The sequence below is a fragment of the Manacus candei genome, unplaced genomic scaffold, assembly GCF_025592945.1.
Source record: "Manacus candei isolate 608988 ecotype Guabito, Panama unplaced genomic scaffold, ASM2559294v1 h1tg000014l, whole genome shotgun sequence".
NCBI lineage: Eukaryota > Metazoa > Chordata > Aves > Passeriformes > Pipridae > Manacus > Manacus candei.
The window spans coordinates 6,747,971-6,769,931 of NW_026138062.1; the positions used below are offsets into that span (position 1 = coordinate 6,747,971).

At 35.3% G+C, this 21,961-nt stretch overlaps 1 long non-coding RNA gene across 1 annotated transcript; it reads left to right on the plus strand.

Annotated features, from left to right (window-relative positions):
- Positions 1 to 6,928: 6,928 nt before the first annotated feature.
- Positions 6,929 to 21,170, plus strand: LOC127467610 (uncharacterized). Its single transcript, XR_007903217.1, has 3 exons — positions 6,929 to 6,984; positions 7,856 to 7,992; positions 21,094 to 21,170. It is a non-coding gene; the product is annotated as an uncharacterized LOC127467610 (long non-coding RNA).
- The last annotated feature ends 791 nt before the right edge of the window (positions 21,171 to 21,961 follow it).

Here is a 21,961-nt window from a genome sequence, read left to right on the forward strand (position 1 = left end):
ATCTCTTTCTTTGCAGTTCTTTATATATTCTTGAAAACTATTTCTAGGGAAGAATTCAGATAACAGAAGGCTGAGCAGATGGTCTTTTCCAATTTTTTAGTTCCAGAAAAAGCAAAGGCCCTCATTGCTGCTGACATCTGAAGTTTGATGCAAGAAGATGCCTACCATGTCAGACAAAAAATGTAACAGCTAGTCAGACCCGTGATCAGGCACCTTGGCACTTGCTGACAGCAGTTTGTCTGTGTGTTGAAATCAGAAGAAAAAATAAACCTAAACCCTATGACTGCTTAAAAATCTGTTCATTTACTTTCCTTTTTCTGTTATTTTTTTTTCTTTCATAAATGACCAAAACCACAGAAAGTACATTTTAATTTAACAGGTAAAAAAAGAGAAACATACTACAACGTAAAATTTGGCATCAAAAGATCCATATTTGTAGATCTGAGTTTGCAATAGAAGTGTTGCACAGAAGGTATTTCCTTGATATTCGAAGTTAAAATTCTGTCACTTAAGTTTACCTTAAACATAACTGAATGTAAAACTATAACATATGATCAAAAATGTTTTAAATAATGCCTTAATATCTAGTATTTAACACATGTCCATTTCAAAGGTGAGGATTTTTTTTATGTTGAAACAAGGGATTCCACCGTCCTAAGCAACTATAACTTGACATGACACCACATTAACATAGCTGGGACAATATTATTTCCTCTCTTTCTCACTGAAACATAATAAAAGTTTACATGAATACATGGCAAGCATAATGTCACCTTTTCTACATCCCTACCAACTACTTTCTAATATATTCTCAGAGGCTGTTATGGAAGTGATAGTTTCTCTCTCACTCAAAGCATAAACATAAATTAGATTATCATGGACAAACAGCCAAATGCAGGGGTGCTATCACAGATGTTGTAGCAGCTATTCACATTTACGTAGATTTCTAACCAAAGTGTTCCGGACTCTTATCCAACATAACATAAATTGGCTCATACCTCCTAACTCTGAGATAGTTAGGAGGTGGCCTTAATCAACTGGTCACCAATAATGAAAAGAGAATACTTGTTTTGCTACTCTTCGAACAAACAAACTTAGAAAGATCGTAATGGAAATGGGTGGCAGCTGGTCAGGGATTTGATTCAATGGATTGGAACACATTGAGAAAGAAAACATAAGATACTTTATTTTTATTTATTTATTTATACCCCCCCACATGCATGCTTAGTCAAAGGAACTGAACCTGACACATCGGTTCTTTTCCCTTGGAGAAGTTTAGGTATGTCTGAAAGAACAAACCTAAGCTATGAGTCTGTCCTTCTTCTCAGTTTGCTAGATAAGTTATTTTGAAGGTTGAAGTCAGAAGCTAATCCTGTCCCCTGACAAACTTTCAACAACTTTTTTGTTTTTTAATTGCAATTGAAACTGTCAGAGGTTCTAATATTTGAATCCATTTCAATCTACCCTAATGTTTTAAAATTTTCAATATTTTTCTTTCTGAAAGGTTTTTTTTCTGTTAGACAATTACAAAACAGAACAAAACAAAAAGCTGCAGTGTCATACCTGTTGTAATCTCATATTCAGTTAAGAAAATTATCTCATCTCTCAAGAAACAAGAAATTATTGTCTAGAAGTGTTGAGTGGCTTTTGCTTAGTAGTGTACCGCATTTGCAATAAGATGTATTTTCTTCTTATGTTGATAAAACATAAAAATAAACAGTTGTGAAATAGTAAATTTAACTATAAAGTAGTTCTTATCAAGAAAACTCTTCTTATTGTAGGCAAAAATTTATGTTGGTCCACTTTTCCATTGTTATTAAAAAAATCTGAAATTTATAGTGGCATTTAGGTTCAACACCTAGGTCAAAATATAAACACTGATAAACGCTGACTTGAAACATTATGGTAATTCTCCTGTAAATTTTTACCTTCAAATGAGATTGAATTCTCTAAAACTCGAAACTTTTTCCCTGCTTATTTTCCCCTACATGCAATTTTTTTTTAAAATGCATAACTGAGTTTTAGCATTTCTTGTGCTCATGTTTCTAGCTTAGAATATTGAAAAAAAGATTTACTGTTGGAGCAGGCAGGTAGCTCTGCCTGTTTCCCTGAAGGAATTATTTTATAGGGATAATTCATTAAAGGTTAATCTTTATTAGAACTTTGCTAATTTTCTCTCCATGGGTAATTAGAACGAAATAGTACCTGGCCTATTCTCTGAAAAACATTTAATTTGAAAAGATCTAGGATGCAAGTTTAATATTCTTACTTTTAACAAAGAGTGTTTTTCATAGTACAACGACCTTCATGTGAATCATTAGTTCCTTTAAATAATTCCAGCAACTAATTGTAGATAGCGATGAATGCCACCATCAACGTCTTAATGTGAAAAAGGCTAGGGTTTTTTGTTTGTTTCTATCTATGCTGTTTTAATTTCATGGTAGGCATCCTACCCTTTTAACTCAGCAAAAGGCCTAATTCACAACTAATAAGACCAGGAAAAGATTTCTTTTTTACTTAATCCCCACTAGAAATGAATATGTGTGATTGAAATGTTCTCTTTATTTCAGTCATTTAACCATTCTGTTCATGTGGAACACTGACATCATTATTTGTGGCAAAAAGGATATTTCAAAATCAAGTTATTTAGACTATATTCAGAAAGAAACTGTGAGTCATACAGCTTTACATTACCAAGGGACATCAACTTCAGTTATTGTGTTTATCCCAAGATTAGTTGTTCGTTGATTTTATTTTTTTAACCAAAAAGTGAAATACAGATTTCACTAAGTTAGTGAAATCTGTCTTTTAGCTATTACAAGGCTGTCAGAATGCACATGACAATGAGAAAACATTAATCTCTGAACTAATGTTGATGGTGTACAAACTAAAATAAATTATAACAGGGCATCTTTACTGGGTCTTGTTTTAGCAAAAAAACCAAACACATATAGTGGCCAGATCTCAAGATTATTTTATGAGAAATTAGAGATCCACATAATGGCTAATCCAGATGCGTGGGTTAGAATCATAGGTAATGTATGACCTCTATCAAAAAGAGGTGTATATGATCATTGGTATAATTAAACAATGTATAGTCCCTGCACATATAGTCAGTGTGTATTTATTCTTTTATATATATAGTGTATTATCTTATTCTCTCGAAATATTACATTCATATAAACAGACAATGATGGCATTGGGGAAGAGAAAAATTAAATTACATTAAGTGAGAATGATAAATAAAATTAAACAATATCATACCAGGAAATCCTATTAGAATAGATTTTCTCAAATGAAAGTCAGCTGGGATAGCGAGACCTGGCATGCTTGCTCCAACTGGTCCTTATGTGACAGAGGAAGGACCTGTAAATACTCTGAACCAAAGGGATTCCAAAGGTTGTAGTTTGGCCAGTGATTAATCTTGGAATCAGGAAATCTGTATCCTCTTCTCCCATCTCCTTACAAAAAGCAAACGTACTTACATGGTCTCATAGCTGATTGCTTGTGGATTTGATGTAAGGTAGCACTGCCACAAAAGGTTTGGAGAGCATTTTGGAACAATGGGTTGTCACAGAACCGCCAGTGGCAGGTACGTACCTTCTGTTACAGTGACACAAATTAACCCATGGTGGTTTTGGAGTACTGGAGTTTATTGAAGAATCACTGATATCAGAGCTTAATAAAGACCCTACTTGATTATTTCACATGCTTACTCACTCACCTAGCTTGCAAAAAGGGAGTCCGAAATCATAAAGATGTGCTTTTAGAAGAGCTAGGTGCCACTTAATGGAATCTAAATTATTCAGTCCTTTACTCAGAAGTAGTGTTACAATATATTTTTCAAAAGACAGTTCAAATTAATGAAAGAAACAGAATAGAATAATTTTAAATCCTGACTCAATGGCATAGTTCAGCTCCAGGTTCTAGTATCTAAATACAGAAGCATACAAAGGGGTGCTCAATGAGAGCAAGTTGTTCAAATTCACCTTCACAACTTCATTTTTGTCAGTGAAAATCTAGAGCTCTATGAAATGACTTAAACATAGGCAGATGCTCCAGAGTATCTGAGACAAGCACACCAGGTTATAACACAGAATTTATGAAATATCCATTGTCATCTCTTGCTACTGCTCAAGACCGGAAGGAATATCTTAGAGAAACTGAAATTGCATTAGATATCTGTATTTATGCAAATAAATACCACTCTAAGCTTAAAATTCAGTTGTATCCATTTAAGTATCTAGTGTCTATTGAGATGCCTTGGGCTACCAAAAACATGGTACTGGAAACCAATATATTTCTGGAATAACAGCTGGAGTGTTTACATACTTGGATGTGGTAAGCTTATTTTTATTCAAACTCGAGTACATGAGAGCCTTGCCCAAGATGTGTGATTCACAGATTCAAGTATCTTTTATCTCACAACAGATTCAAACATGCATCTTTCACTAATCTGTAAATTATGTTCAGTGACAGCATCCTCCACTTATGCTGAACCTGTGCAATTTAATTTAAACCTTTTTGGACCATAAACGACCACCAAAAAAAGAAGCATTATGGTACAGTTTAACAATTAAATTACTTCCTGTGCTCGTTTTGGCTGGTACTGAGTTAATTTTCCTCATAGTAGCTGGTATGGGGTTATGTTTTGGATTTGTGTTGGAAACAGAGTTGATAATACAGAGACATTTCTATTACTGCTGAGCAATGCTTCTACAGAGTTAAGGCCTTTTCTGACTCTCACAGCACCTCACCCAGTAATCTGAGGATGCAAAAACAGTTGTGAGGAAATAAAGCCAGGACAGCTGACCTCAACTGACCAAAGGGATGTCCTGTGCTGTATGGCATCATGCTCAGTCTATAAACTGGGGGGAAAGGAGGAAGGGGGGAACGTTCAGAGTGATGTTGTTTGTCTTCCCAAGTAACTATTACATATGTTGGAGCTCTGTTTTCCTGGAGATGGCTGAACACTTACCTTTTGGTGGGAAGTGGAGAATGAACTCCTTGTTCTGCTTTGCTTCAGTTCACAGCTTTTGCTGTACCTGTTAAACTTTCTTTACCTCAACCCATGACTTTTCTCGCTTCTACTCTTCCAGTTCTCTTTCCCATCCCACTGGGGGCAGTGAGTAGATGATTGTGTAGTGCTTAGTTGCCAGCTGGGCTTAAACTACAACACAAAAAGGTTCAAGTTTTCATTTTCTGAAATGTGGTTTGACATTCCACAATGTTATTTTGGATTTAAGGTCAAATATTATTAACAGTGTAGCCAGTGTCACTGTTTGCAAAATAATATCCTATTGAATAAAACATGATTAAAATCCAACTCAAAGGGTTGTATTTCAGCTTTCACTGAATAATATAATCCTTCCTTCCAATAACAAAATCAGGAAATGGCGTAAAAACACTATCACTGTAACTCCATACATTTTCAAATTACCAATTTTGAAATATTTTTATGTAAGCGTAACACAAACAAACTTGAAAAACATAATGGACGGTATTGTTGAAAATATACTGTTCTCTTTTTTTCTCCTATAAAATCAGAAAATAATTAGATCATCACAATTAAAGGATTAAAAATTATCCTTCTGAATGTTAAAGTATGAAGCTTCTGTAAGAATGCAAAAAAATGACACTTGTATTATTTCATGGTTATAGTCTGAAGTTTTTGATGTCTGTCAAAACATATTTTCAGAGACTACAGAAGTGACACTATGTAGCTAAACTGTTTAGTTTCAGTTCATCAATAACATCAGTCATCATTATCTAAGGATAGGGTTTAAATATTTTTATAAATAGGAATTATGGTGAGATTTTGGTGGAAATTTCCATGACAGTTCTGCATGAATTAGTAACAATCACTATTAACACAGTGAATACCAAATATGTTGAAAATGATGGGACACTTGAAATGAAATAGTGAAACAATAAAATAAATTCTGACATTATGAATTCATGTGGTGCTAATCCTAATAGCATGATCATAGTTAATTCATTTGATATTTTCATGGGTGCAATACGCATATATTCTGATGGAGATGCAACATAAATATCAAAACATCAATAGAGGCAATGTCTTTCTTTGTTTACATCAAAGAACACTAAATATTTTGAAAAGTGATTATTTCAATATATAAACTGGTTTTTGGTAAATGAAATAAAATGTTGTTTGCCTTTAACAACAAATCAAAACCAAATAAAAGGAAAGAAAACAAAAACAAAAAAAAACAGAAGAAAAGGAACTGGCATTCACACTCACATAATGCTATTGCTTTCTGGCCTCTACTAGCTGAGGGATCACACTCCTGCTGTTCACAACGTGGAACAGTATAATGGATTTGAGTGGGATAAGTTACTGAAGAAATTAACATAATTTGTTGCTTTGAATATCAAAAAGAAACTAGCTGCATACAGAAGGTACTAAATGGTAATGAAACTAAAAGTATTATCACCTTAATATACTTATGATAGGAAAAAAACTAGTTAACACGGAAGAAAAAAAAATAGCCCCACAATCTATGGTAGCTTTAAAAATAATTCACATAGGTTAAATTTACTTTCATCTTCCTTTGAAGATGATAGACAATGTTGGATAAAGTCCTCATGTAAGCTCAAGATATCATGCACCCCAGTGTAGCCAGAATGAAAAGTAGAATGGGAAGAAAGTCAATCTGAGGCAAGGTGTTCTGGAGCCAGGCCTATTTACAGTGGAGCACTAGATCTTGGTGCACAAGAGGGTTTCCTGGGGCAGAGAATCACCATGAAGGGGGGAGATCAGTGAGGTGCCAGCAGCTTTTGTTGGAGCCTGGGAATTATGGTCACCCCTACAACTGCACGTAGTTTTGGGAACACAAGTGACCAGGAACACTGTGATCAGAGCAGGCAAACAGGACATGGGGTGTCAGTGAGGGTGCAGTGCAGCAAGCAGACGGCCGTTCACATGGAAGGGCACACACAGCGTTGTTACCCTATCAGCTCGAGGTGAGTTCAACTTGTGGTCATCATCCTCTCAGAAAGGAGATTAGTTATGGTATCCACCTGACAGAAATCTATGACCTCTGCATCTGCCAGAAAGGATGTGGCAACCCAGACAGAGTTTCCATGAAAACATGCAGCTGTCCAGGTCTAAGGCGCAGAGAGTGCCAGAGTTTTCACTAGTACCTGATGGCAGTAGTGAGAACAACTGTGTGAGGAGTGAGCAAGTGGCCAACTTATTCAGTCTCATGGTAGAACTATGAGAGGAAGTACAAAGCTTAAGGAATATCAGGGAATCTGAGAAAGAGAGAGATGGGTGGAACCATGCTCTGCCCTCCTTGAGACAGAAACAGGAACAGCCACCAGAAAATAAAAACAAATCAAGGGAGATCCTGTATCCTTCCCTTGCCGGAAGATAGTAGCTCAAAGAAAAGGTATGAATGGAGACAAGTCCTTGATCAGGGTGGCAGGCAAACCCCCTCAATGCCTACCTTGCCGTCAAGGGAAGTCCAGGGTGGTGAGGGAATTTGGTGGGGCTTTATACGGCTTAAGCTAGGTGAGAAAACTCCCAATACCTTCCCTAGACTGGGGAATTTTACACCGGATGATGTAATGCTGAATTGCAGGACATTTCAGGAGTCTTTGACACCTCCTAAGATGCTACAGTTGCCTTTTACATCAGCACACATTATATTTTTTAATTGGAATCTGCTGATAGAAGCAACATACACTTTTATTTCATAAATGGCAGTAAAAGTAATGTCTTAGATATTCAGTATTGATTTTAAGATAAATTATGCTTCAAAATTCTTTTGATTACATGTGATTATTAAAATTTTCTAAAATTTTCTTTTTATTTCATTCTTTTCTGTACCAGAATATATTCGATGAGCCTCATGACCACTAGAAAATTACATGTAAGTTGATGTTAAATTCACTAACATAGCAAAATTTTGAACTCCTAAGTAACAGTCTGTATATTTTCATCTTTCTTCTAAAGTGGAGTTAGTATTGGTGAGGCTTTTAGCATTTAATTTTTCTACCCACTTTCTGCACAGCATGTTTTCATTGCTAGAGAAAGTTTGCTTGATTAGATGTTTCTACTCATGTGTTAGGGTATCTGGGATGAGGCTAAATCCATTGTATGTATTTTCAAAATTTCTTTCAAATAATCTCTTCCTTAATTTTGGATCCGTGTCTTTTAACAGTCTTGCTCTTTAAAGTAAGTGTAACACAATTAGAATACCTCAGGGAAAGTAGAAAGAATAAAATTTTATATAAAAAAAAGACGTTTGTTCTGCAAAGCTGCAATTTTTTTCAGATAATTACTGTGTGTAGACTTAAAAATAACACCAGTTTACCAGTTGAACAGATGAGGTAAATAATTTGGCACTTGTTAAAAGTAATTAGATTTACCATTTTTATTCTGTTTTGTAGTGATTATTCCAGTAAAAGAGATTTAACTAGATGTCAATTAAAGGTCAAATCTTGCTATGAATGAATTCAATGTAAGTTTAAGCCTTGATTCATCAGGACTAGCATTTAATTTTAAATATTGCCAGAAGGTAAGCCTAGCAGAGTAAAGCAGCAATAGTTTTAAAGCGAGTTGATATTTTCTACTGAACATGAATTTTGGGTATATTGTAAAAAAATTGTTTTAAACTACTGAACTCTGCAGAAGTGCTATAGCATTCGGTAATAACAATAATAATCAAAAAGAAATACCTCAACCACAACTATATTTAATCTTGGTTCTGTAAGCATCATATTCCCATATTGAAAAGTTAATGAAATTACTACAAACAGGTTGGCACTGGAGTTTAGCTAAAAGGTTAATTCCTACCTTGTAATATTTAGGACAAACTCTGCAAATGGAAGTAGGTCTAATGTTAACTCCTCCAAAATAGCAACACAGATGTGTTACCAAAATATCATTTGTATGCTGGGTAAACACAGCATTTGCACACATTACATGTGCACACAATCTACAGGCAAATGTTGGAGGAATTTGGGTGTTTAGGAACTTTACTGTATCAGGACCAGAATCATGACTGACTTATGAGACTAAACAATCTTACTTGTCACAGAAAGTCTGAAATTGCAAATAGGGAGTTTGTGTTTTATATTCGTAGAATCATAGAATGGTTTGGGTTGGAAGGCACCTTAAAGATCATATAGTTCTAACCCCTTTGCCATGGAAAGGGACACCTTTTGTTAGACTGGGTTGCTCAGACCTACATACAGCCTAACCTTAGAACACCTTCAGAGATAGGATATCCACAACTTTTCTGGGCAACCTGTTCAAGTGCCTCATCATGCTCACGCTCACAATTTCTTCCTAATATCTAATCTAAATCTACTCTCTTTTAGTTTTAATCCACTCCCCCTTGTCCTATCACTTCATGCTCTTGAAAAAAAGTCCCTCTCCACTTTTCTTATAGGCTCCCTTCGGGTACTGGAAGATCCCAGTTAGGTCACTGCTAAGCAATCTCTTTTCCAGGCTGAACAAATCCAGTTCTCTCAGCCTTTCCTCACAGAAGAGATGTTCCATTCTTCTAATCATCTTGGTTGCCTTCCTCTGGACTTACTCCAACAGGTCAATGTCCATCCTGTGCTGGGGACCCAAGAGCTGGATGCAGCACTCCAGGTGGGGTCTCACCAGAGCAGAGTAGAGTCGGAGAATCACCTCCCTTGACTTGCTGACCACACTTTTTTGACTCATTCCAGGATACAATTATCTCATGTCCAGTCTCTCAACCACCAGCACCCCCAAGTCCTTCTGAGCAGGGCTGCTCTCAATCTGTTCATCCCCCAGCCTGAATTGATACTGGGTGTTAGTCTGACCCAGGTGCAGCACCTTGCATTTGGTCTTATTAAACCTCTAAGATTCTCATGGGACCACTCCTTGAGCTTGTTCAGGTTCCTCTGGACAGCATTCTGTTCTGCAGGTGTATCAACAGCACTGCTCAGCTCTATAAATTTGCTGAGGGTGCACTCGATCCCTTCATCTTTGCAATTAATGAAGATGTTAAATAACACTGGTCTCAATACAGACCTCTGACGAACACCACTTGTTGTTGATGTCCTTCATCAGGACTCTGAGCCATTGACCACTACCCTCTAGATGCAACCAATTTCTTATTCATCTAACAGTCCTCTCATCAAATCCTTCTCTCTCCAATTTAAAGAGAAGGATATTTTGGAGGCCCATGTCAAAGGCTTTACAGAAGTCCAGGCAAATGCTATCTGTAACCCTACCCTTGATCACTGATGCAGTTACTCCATCCTAGAAGATCACTAGGTTGGTCAAGCAGAACTTGCCCTTGATGAAGCTGTGCTGGCTTTCTCAAATCACCTCCCTGTTCCCCATGTGCCTTAGCATAGCTTCTAGGAGGATCTGTTCCATGATCCTCCCAGGCACAGAGGTGAGCCTGACAGGTCAGTAGTTTCCAGGTTCCTCCTTTATATCCTTTTTAGAAAGAGATGCAAAGTTTCTCCTTTTTCAGTCACCAAGAACTTCACCTGACTGCCATGACTTTTAAAATATTATGGAAAGTGGCTGGTCAACTATATCAACGAGTTCCCTCAGGACTCTGGGATGCATTTCATCAGGTCCCATAGACATAGGTACATTCAGGTTCCTCAGGGGGTCACAAACCTCACCTTTTTTTACAGTGGGAGTGACTTTGCTCCCCTAGTCCCAGTCCTGCAGTCCATCCACTTGAGAGGTACGGGAAGAAAGTTTACAATTGAAGACAGAGGCAAAACATTTGTTAAGCACCTCAGCCTCCTCCTCGTCCATTGTTACCAGTTTTGCAGCACTGTTTTGGGGGGTTTTTTGGGGGGGTACACCTTCTTTGACCTTCCTTATAATTTATTAAATGTGATCAGCACCAGCAGCTTTTGCATTCAGAATAGGATCAGTTGGAAATTGTTTGGTGTGCTCTTTATCAAATCTATTCCAATGGTCTTTTGTTGTCTAAATCACAACTGGTTTAATGGCTATATTTTAAAAAAGTATGTTCTACATTTATCATCTGAGAGACAAAATGAAAGAGGATTGCAGATAAATAAAGATTATCAGATATTGTACACAGTATATATCAGATGAAGAAACTATATCTTTGCATCCATCTAAAAGGAAATATAATTTTATACTCATTTGCTATTAACATTCAGATTGAAATTCTAGCAATTAAAAAAGCCAAAGTAAAGTCAAATTCTGTTTTACAGCTGTATATAGCCTTCCATGGAGATATAAAGAAAACTAAATCTATGGGTTTGTAATTTTGCTATCTGAGGGTGCTGTCATTTTGAAGAGATGACGATAAGTGTCACAGGACTCAGCATTTATTTGTTTTGTGAGAACCTTATAAGCTTCAGTTTATTATCAGCACAGTGAATTCCCGGATAGGCTGAGTCTGACAGACAAGATGCTGCAACAATTTAGTCTGTTTTACTTTTCCCATGTTTACATGTAATTTGCAAACAGATACAAGTGAGCTCATGCAGTGTTACAGACCAGCCTGTCACTAGCCAGATGCTTGTCAGCTCCAACCAGGAAGCCTTGAAGGCAAGTTAGCCTAGTGCTACGGCTGAGCTTCTGCCTCTCTGCACAGCTTGTTATTCTGGGATTGAAACTGCTCTTTTTGTGACTAAACAGCTGTTTGAACTAAAAATAACTTTGGAAGAAAGCTGAATCCTGAGGGGGAAAAAAAAAAGCTACAGATAAAGAGTTACCTGGATCCTGGTTAAATCACTAATATTAGCACAGTTGGAAAAATGTGGGTAGCTGCCTTGGGTCTGCATGCAAAAGTAACTCACTTTGACAGAGATGAATGGAGGCAAATCTATTACTGGATGTCTCAGTTTAACACAAGCAGATGTTTTTCATTTAAGAGATTAATTTAGAAGTTGTATTACTTTGTTAATTCCAAATGTGATCAGCTAACTTCAGGCATCTTTCATGTTTATGTACTGAAGTCCTTTATTTTAATCTGACCTCAATACTGCAAAAATATATATGACTTCAGCAGGAGCAGCCAGCATACTAAGCATATTATGGAATCAGAGTCTAAGTATTATATATGTGCTTATAATAACCATGTGACACTAAATAACTACTAATCCTTTAACCTGCATCAGGTCATGCTTCTTAAGGTTGCACCCAAATATTTTAAAAACTCAGGGTCCCTTAAGAAAATCTTTAACACACTAAATCTGCCAGTTTTCTAATTTTCTGTTCTCAGCTAGTTTAGAAATAGTTGGAGAATCTGATTATCTTAATTCCAAAACTGCAAGATATCTCAGTGAATATATTTCAAAGACAGAACTTTGAAAAAATTTCATGAAAGTACATTATAATACTGTGATAATTGAACAATTCTTTATGCTAAAAATTGATCTGTACCTTCTATTTTAATTATATAATATAATCTCATAATGACTTGGATGAAAGGGACCTTGGGAGACCTCTAGTCCTACCTCCTCATGCAAAGCCGACTCAGTAAGATCAAATTGCTCGGGACGATTTTTAGTCAATTCTTGAACAACTCCAAGGTTGGAAATTCCACTACACCTCTGGGGAAAATAATTCAGGGATTTTATGACCTTCATGGTAAAAAAAATTTCTTTCTTACATCTAATCAGTATTTCAGGTGTTCCAAACTGTGTCCAGTATCTCTCACCCTTAATCTACCATTTGCTTTTACTATGACAGTCTCCTTGTGACAAATTTGTAAAAACAATGTAGTCATTTGTATGTGTAATGTTATATGTTTAAGCCTTTTTTCATAAGACTTTCTTGGAATAAATGCATTGTTTTAAAGTACAAACTAGACCATGGCCTTGAATACAGTGCAGATGCAGTGATTTTTTTTTTAAACACAAACTAGTAGAGATTATCAACAGTCATTTCTTCAAGGAGAAAAGACACGACTGTTAAGAAATTCTGTTTCCAAACCTGAAACCTCAGACAGTCTAATTCATCACTATGTGTTTTTATTTCTTCTCTCACTTGTATTTTCTTTATTAAGACTGAAATTATTTTGATGAGCCAATCTTCAATGCATTCTTTGGGTAGTGATGACAGCCTTTGAACTCAATTACTAAAGACCAGAGATTCAATTAGGCTATAAACTTAAAAGAATGAATAAACTGATTTTAAAAGTCGAATGAGTGGACCCCAGTCAGCAACTGAGTGCACACACAGCTTCTTGCCCACTTTCCTCACCGTCAGCAGGCTGATGGAGATAATAGGAAAAGCAAAAGCAGGAAAAGTCATGAACCAAGATAAAGACATTAATAAGTAGAGGAAATTTAAAAAACCCAACACATAAACCAAACAGCTAATAAAAAAATTACTCAGTACCTCCCACAAGCAAACCAATGCTCAGACAACCTCTAAGTAATATCCACTTTGGAAGACAACAACCTTTCTTCCTTTACATGCAGTTTTTATTGTATCCCATTTTATGATATGGACTGTCACTTTGCCCAGTTTGTGTCAGTTGACCCATCTGTGTCTTCTCCCAAATTCTTGCTCTCCCCCAGCCTATTCACTGGGCAAACTGAGTTGGGTGGGGGGAGAAGAGAAAGCTTTGACTCTATAAGCATTCTTTAGCATTGACCAAAACATTGGTGTGTTAGCAATACTGTTTTACCCAAAGATCCAAAACACAGCACCATGGTGTCTGCTATAAGGAAAGTTAAATCCTTTCAGGTCAGAATCAGTACAAAAGTAATTCAAAAATTCCGCTTTACATCAGAAAAATACCAACAAAATTTTAACATCTCAAATAGCACATCTTTATGTACTTGAAAATAATTTAATATACTGCGCACAGAAATCAAAATGGGAAGAGGCAGTTGGATGGAGGCCCAAAGAAACTGAAGGCTTTGGTACAAATATTCTCTATTTTATTCAGTTTATTTTATTCATTTGAAACATGAGGCAAATTTTTCACTGTGATACTTGCAAGCAATTTACAAATTTTGGATATCGAGACTTGCTACTAAATAGTTCTAAGTTTTTTCTAATTTTTATATTAATACGTATATTCTTTAGTTATATCTCCTGGGAAATTTTTGCATTCTTTCTTATCAACTATGGTTTATAATGGTATGTCTTTTGTTCAGTATACTATTATAACAAGGCTGAAGAGGTAAAAAAAAAGTAGGAAGAAGAAAATTCTTCTACAGCTCCTGCAAAATCCAATAGTTCCATGGATTTTACTGCAGGCATATTCCTTATGTTCTCTCCATGTATAAGTATTTACTATTACTATAGGTCTCTAAAAGCAGACTTTAGAGTACAAGAAAATTTGCTCAGGTTTTCTCCATATCAATATAGATTGGTGCTTCCAAAGGGTAACTAATCTAATGGTATGAAAAGTAAAATCTTCTAGAAGTTCTTGTGTCAAATCATCTTGATAAAAAATTAGAACTTAAAACTTATGGTTTAGGTGGCTGAAGCTGGATCAGATGAAGCCCACTGTGGTTGTCTATATGTATAACAGAAGAAGTGTATTTTATTCTCTCTTAGACCACATTCTCTGTTCTGACACCACTGTTTTTCAGAGACTTGTAGAAGAAAATAAACCTCAGGATTTAGGGTTACTGTTTGCCAAGAATTTATTTTCTGACTCTTTCCTGATTTTTGTCATCCTTGGCACTCCAAGTTTATTTCAACAAGTCTGACCTAGTGTAAGGAAACACATATAATCAGCAGGGAATTTCACACTGAACAGAATGACTTTATGTTAGTATTTAATCAAAATGTTCCTCTGAAAATAAGTATAAAGAATATAACAAGAAAATAAAACAAAAAAAAAAATGAAGAGGGCAGTACATGAAAACTTGAATCTGTCATATCTATGTATATAATGAGTGCTGTTTGCTTAATAAAACTTCAGCTATCAAATTTATGATAGTTAAAAATGCCAATAAACTGTCTTAGTACGCTTAAAAATCTAGTTGAAAATGTACATTACACTTTTCAGAGATTCAGGGCAAGTACAGTTTACTTTCATACGAACAAGATCTTGAAGTTCTCAGCCACTTATGTTTAGAAGGATATAAAGGATTTCTGCACTGAAAGCCATCCTTCAGTGAAAAGTTTTGTCCTCTGCATGTCTCTCAAACACACATGAAATTTGAGGGATCTAAAAAAGAAAAACAGACCTGCACAAGAATTTTCATGTATATACTAAAGCAAGCCAGTTTGCTAGAGAAAACTGCCAACAAAAACAAACAGCAAGACCAATTGACTTAAGCTGTGATGAGAGAAAAAAAGCTTTCTTCCAGAAAAAATATCAACTGAGAACGGTGGGAATGAGGATAACCTGAAGAAAACATTCAGATTGACATCAAGTTCTGGCATACTCACTGAATGTATTTTTGCTGATATTTATAGATGGCTCTCTCAGGAGCAACCAAATTGACAGCAAAGTCAGATGAGAAAGCTAGAAAATATTCATTGTTCGAGCAGCAAGACAAAGAGCTTGCAAGAAAAAACTTGATCTTTATACAGCAGTTTTCCAGGTCACACTTACTAAAGTTAAGGTACTTAGGTATGAATTTTAATAATTTTTCTGTAGTATATAAATGCAACAGAAATCACAGGCATAAGGGAATACGGCCACATGAAAGAACACTTTAATCACAAACCAAGGAAGTTAAGTTTTTGATCACAGACTCTCGACATCTGTGACTGAAAGCTGTACAGACCAACTACCAAACCACCAAACCATACCACTGCATCCATGCTGATTTTCTGTTGTCTTTAATAATCAGACATGGGGAGGGCAAACTATAAGATATTGATGTCAATGTTATGAAGCTTTACTCCTCATGCTGACTGTCAGCAAAGTAATATGAAGTACACCCACTAAGCAGGGATACAATATGCAGTCATATCAACAGCAGCCATGGAAGAAGCCTTAGGGATACTTAAAAAAGTGCTATTTTAATATTGTTTGATCGTCTATTTTACAAAAAATGTGAAGCTATGGAAAGCTAACAAATATTATAATGCAACTGGTAGGCTATTTGTGCCAAGCTTGCACTTTTCATTGGCGTCATTCCTACTTTCAATGTAGCTTCAGGTGATATAGTAGGAAGACACAGACATTCACAGACGGACACAACTGCAGCTTATTTCTTTTTCAAAACAGTTTAATCATGCATTGTTATCACAGCTAATCTGAATAATTTGCTAAGGGAAGAGAGAACAGTGAGATAATGTGAAAATTATAGAAGTCACCATTACGATTCTTTAACTGAACATGAGATAAAGCATTTTCAATTAGGGTTAGATGCAATCTATTAGTGTCTAATTAATATTGTTTTGGTCTTCATTGTTTAATAGTTGACATTGCATAAACTGTTGCTTACTTGTAGAAATATTCATATGTTAACAATCAATGAAATGGCTGCTCTTGAGCTGAACTGTGGCAATGGCTCACTGGCAGTATCAAAGAAACCTTTGAGAAGCAGTAAAGTCTCCTGCTAAGGTGGAATATCAAATATTGCAATTTACACATTTTAGCACTACACACAAGCTATTGCGGAATCAAATGTGAAACACTCTTCCCTCAATTCTGTTATCACAGCTGTCCTCCGTTCCCTGTAGACATACTTTTAGTTTTAAAGACAAAAAGGTTAATCATAAAGAGGGATAAAATAATAACCTTAGACCACTATCAGTAGGAGAGTTTGGATTTAAGGGCTTATCACTAGTCATAAGAAGAACTTAGTTTTATCTACATTTGTCCACTGTAGTGAAATGTGACTGAGAGTAATAGAATTTTAATACCAAGATTCAAATGCTTTTTAGGAAGTATTAACCGCAGTTTAGAAGTGTAAGTCTCTGTGTATCACCTTCTGATATTTTAATCTGTTCAATGACTTTCATTTAAGGGGTTCATTTTGTTGTAGCTGAGAGTGTAATAGAGAAACGGTCCTTCATTTTCCTGTTTTCAACAAGGGAAAACTGACAAAAATGGTTTATATGAGATGTTGTAATTACAAAAGTTAAAATAAAATTTACTTCCAATTCTCCCTTTGACTTAAAAAAATACAGCATCTGTTTCTTCAAAAAGATCAAAAAGTGAATAGTAATCATGAAAATAAATCTGGCAAAGAGTTCTGGATAGAAATAGAAACAGTAATATCTCAGCTGGAAAACAAGTAGCAGAAAAAAAGAAGGGATGCTGTTTTATCAAGAAACTGAAGGAGAAAATTACAAGAGGAACTAGAAGCATATAAAACATATTCCATCGTGTTAGACAAGAAATGGGCCTGGTAAATCATTCCAAATTAGCTGGCTGACAGAGATAAATCTTTTACTGATGAAAAAATTTAGAATCCTGAGTTTTATTTGCTGATGATACTGTTGTTATAGAATTGAATTTTGCACAAAATTTGTAGATACCAAAAACACAAGCAAAGTCATTGCTATGGAAAGGGAGTTTAACACTACAGTTAGAAAAATTCTTTTTTTTTCTTTTTTTTACCTTTGCACAGAAGATGTCTTATGAAAATATACCACTTTCTTAACTTAAAAGATACCATAGAAAGAGGGTATGTGTACCAGCCAGCAGAACTCCACACAGATTTTTTTCTAAAGCTCAGTTTTAAAATTTCTTCTAAAACTTGGGTTTAAAACGTCTTCTAAAGTGGTATCATAACTTACATGGAATAAAAATAAAATTTATTTTGTTGTTTTATTTCTTTTATAATGAAGTCACAAATGGATTCAGCAGCTTTGTCTTGATTGAATTTAAATACCTTAAGCAGTCCAATTATTAAATTCATTACCCTGTAAAAATTCAGAAGATAAATGTTCATAAATTCGAAAACTTTCTGTACTGTCTGAAATTGGAACTTTGCTCAAACCAGGCCATAAAATTTTAGTTAATTCATCACATTGTCGTGGTCTGACAAGCCATTTCATAGTCTGAGTCTATAAGAGATATTGCAATAGAAAATAACACAAAATGTTCAAAGTGAGTTTCAGATAATTTGTGCTTTATCTTCTCAAGTAGTGTTTTTGATTTTCTCTGAGTACAAAATTTATGCAATCTTCAGCATACATAAATGCAGAAGCCCTTAATTGCTGGTGGTCTTATTTGTGGCTGTATGTCAAATGAATTCTTTAAAAGATACTTGTACTTTTCTTCTTTTGATGATGTGGGAACAAAGAGTGATCTATGAAGTTAATTTACATGCAGACTTAGGAATTTAAATGTCCCTTGGTTTTGTTTCGAGAAGTCTTGACTAAATCTTCAGTCAACTCTTGGGTATCTTGAGGTGCTTTTACTTAAATTCCTATGCTTAGAAGTACTGTGGTCTGTGAATATATTAAATTCTTTCTCACATAAGGTCTGTTATGTTCTAGAATTAGTGGGAAGCCACTTGTGCTCTGTATGACACTTTTAATTTTTTCAACCTCCATTTTGGTTGTGATGATGCTGATCTCTTTTATGTAGGGTATTAATAGTAAGAATGATGTCCTGAGATAAAGATGACATTTACAGGTTTTAAAGATACATCCCCTACATCCCAGGACAATAAAATTTCATTAAAAACTAATCACTCCTGATAAATAGACATTCAACCCAGTGTCTGAGCAATCAAGTGTCCAGGAGCAACTGAGACCAAAAATAAATTTGGAAAAAGGAATCTTTTCAACTCAATGCAGCAACTTTTTAAAGATGTAGTACTTTTAAACTAGAGTTTAGTTTATCCTTATATATTACTCATGAAGTTCTGGCTAAGGCACTCACATGCAAAAGGGCAGTTCTGGCTTCTCTTTTTGGGTCTGTTATGCTTGTAATGGTCTAATAAATAATAGAGGCTCAAGATGCAATTATTTGCCGTTTCCTTTCCCATAAGGAAACTCAAACCTTTTATGCATGTGTTTTCTGTAAGTTTTTCAGGTCCAAATAAGGATTTTTGATTAAATCAAAACAAATTTCTGATACTAAATGCATAAGACAAGGTCTACCTTTTTTTTTCTTTAAAGACAAATGAAGTAGCAATAAAGTTTTTTTTTGTTTTGTTGCCTTTTTCTTTAATTGTCATCAGTCATTGAGTAGCTTATATGCCAAGGAAGGTAATTTTTTACAACTGTACTGCAAGGTTGCTAAATTAAAACACTTAATGAGACACAGGAATTTTTCCAGTTTCTGATCAAGGCTCTTGGGACCAATTATCCAGCTAAAATAAATCAATAGCTTCCACAAAGGAAAAGAATTTCACTGTATTTTTTTCACAATAGATAGAAAGTTATTTTATTGCTCATACTTTGGAAGGAAGGTAAGCACTGACAGTACACAGCTTAAATATCTCTAGGGTAGAGACTGTTTATTTGTTTTCACTGTGTCTAGGATACTTGAAGCCTTATTCTTGATCAGAGTTTCTTGCTGGATATCAGAGTTAATAATAGAATAAATGTTTCAGTCTTTGTTAAACTACTAATGTATTTTAGAGAGATGCGGTGAAAACTGAATTAATGAAGGTCAAAGCTGTTTTGGAGATAAGAAAATAATGGGAATTATGAACAGACTCAAGAAGTAAGGGGATAAAAGCTTAAGAATTCAGGAAAGTTGAATAATTTAGCTTAGTTTTTTTTCAGAGTGATACTTCATTGTCCTCAGAGGCAGAGGAAAAGACTGTATTGCCAAACAGATACAGCAATCCTCTTTAATACTAAAATAAGAGTTTTGCATTTTGATACATTTACATGTGGAACTCTAAGTTAGTTCTCTACTTTTCTAGAAAGAAAAAACTTGCTAGACAAAAATTCTAGTTTTATCAAAAGTCCTTCTTGTAGGCATTTCAGCCAAAATATAGTTGACAAATTTTTCAGACTATATTTAAACATCTCATTTTTAAAAAATTATAAAATATTAATTTTTAATTTTGGTGCACATTTTCAGTTCACACATTATTTTGGATTATAACTTACTTCACAAAGTAATAAACAGAAATCTGAATAAATATCTTTCATTTAACAAAACGAGAAAAAATGTAAAAAATCAAGCTTTCTACAAATTTCAAACGTGAAAATCTTCACAGACTGACATTTCTAACATCTATGAGTCCAGGTTTTAAGGACAATATCCACAATATATTGCAAGATTTTCGGGGGGGGAGGGGTTCAGTTTTCTTAAAAAAGTATTTACCAAAAAAAGGGCATAATGTGTTTTTCTGCTCACACTAATAAAATGTTTTTCATTTATATTATTTGGCTTTTGATATTTAGAGACTGAACTAATTATGATAAAGGGAAAAAAAAGGAAAACAGTGGTTCTCTGTAGATTGCTTGAACTAACTACAAATCATTGTCAAACAGTTACTAGGCATGTCTGGAATAGTGAATTCAAGATTCTGGGTACAACACTTAAAGTTCTAAACCCTATTTTTTATTGACATGTGAGTAACTTTAACATTAAAATATCCCTGATTCCAGTAGACATGGATTAGAATTTTTATACTAATATATTTTTTAAGTTAGCATGGAAAGATTGAATACTTATCATGAATTCATATTTAAAAGGAAAATGGTTGCCAAACTCAGATAAACTCAGAGACTTTGTCAGATCACTAATGTTCATCACGTACACACAGTCAAAATAGATGACAACACTCCATATGACAAAAAAAAAATTACTTAGTCTTGGTCTGTTATGAAAACTATTTTCATAGTTCAATTGTCTTGCAATACCATTTCATTTTTAATAAAACTATATTTCATTTATCTGATACATACATTGTGAAGGACCAGGAATCAGAATGGGGAAAATCTCAGAAGTGGAAAAAGATGTACAGTGATTGAAAGGACTTTATGATACAGACTTTACAGTTATTATGTATATACACATTGTATGCTTCCCCAGAATTTGTATTTCCCGGCCTGTTCACCTCCCTGCTCCTCTGTTTCTCTGCCGATTGGCTGGAGAAGCTGCAGAGAGGGGACAGCCTCCATTCGCCCCTTCTCTCCCCAGTTCCTCCCACGTTCCTCCCTCTTTTGCCCGTGTCCCTATCCTGGTTTGTCCCCCCACTTGTCTGTCTCATGCTCTGCCCTATGTTCTGGCCTTTTCCCCTCCTGAGCTGATAAAAGACCTGGTGCACACGTGAATAAAGCATTCTACCTGCCACGGGGACCGTGGCGTTACACGAGTCCGCGATACAAAGGTGGGATGCATTGGCTATCCGGTGAAATAGACATTTATATTTTTTACGCTAAATAAACCTCAGCTGAGTGGGGACAGTACAGCTGTGATAGTTGTTCAAAATTTGCAGGGCAATTTTTTTAATCTATACTAGAGAATGAGTCTTTAAACTAGGTTACTTTAGCTCCCTTCAATCCAATAAAACATAGATATTCAGCCAAATAACACTGAATATATGATGTAAAAAACAAGCCTTGAGCTTTCTGGCATGGAAGACTTTCCTCAATTTCCTAAAACAACAATTGCAATCTCTTCCAGCTGAAACAGTTATCCTCTCTGTGGTGATAAAGGACAGAATTAGTAATGCCAAGCAGAGTAGTTACTCTACTGCAGCCTTTGAGGAAACGCCTTAGGAGTACTTCATCTAAACAAAAGTTTCAATCCACAGATGATTTTAGGTAGCTGTGACTGATTATATTAACACCAGGATGCAAGGGAAAAAACTACTAATATACAATATATGTTGTTGCAAATTCACTTTGTATGCAAGAAAAATTCTCTTTCTGCTCAGCTTCTGTTCATTGAAATACTATGTGGGTCAAGAAAATAACGTATCTTTTTAATTCTTTGCTCAGTGTATCAGTGCAGTGGTCGTGTGAATATTCTGGTAGCCATGTCCAAGCCCACCAGCTGAGAATAGCAGAAGTTTAATGCTCTGCAACCATATTTACTTTCCAGACTATCGTACACATGACCTCTCCTTTAAAACACCTTAGACTTTTATAACATCAGAGCGTTACAAAGGC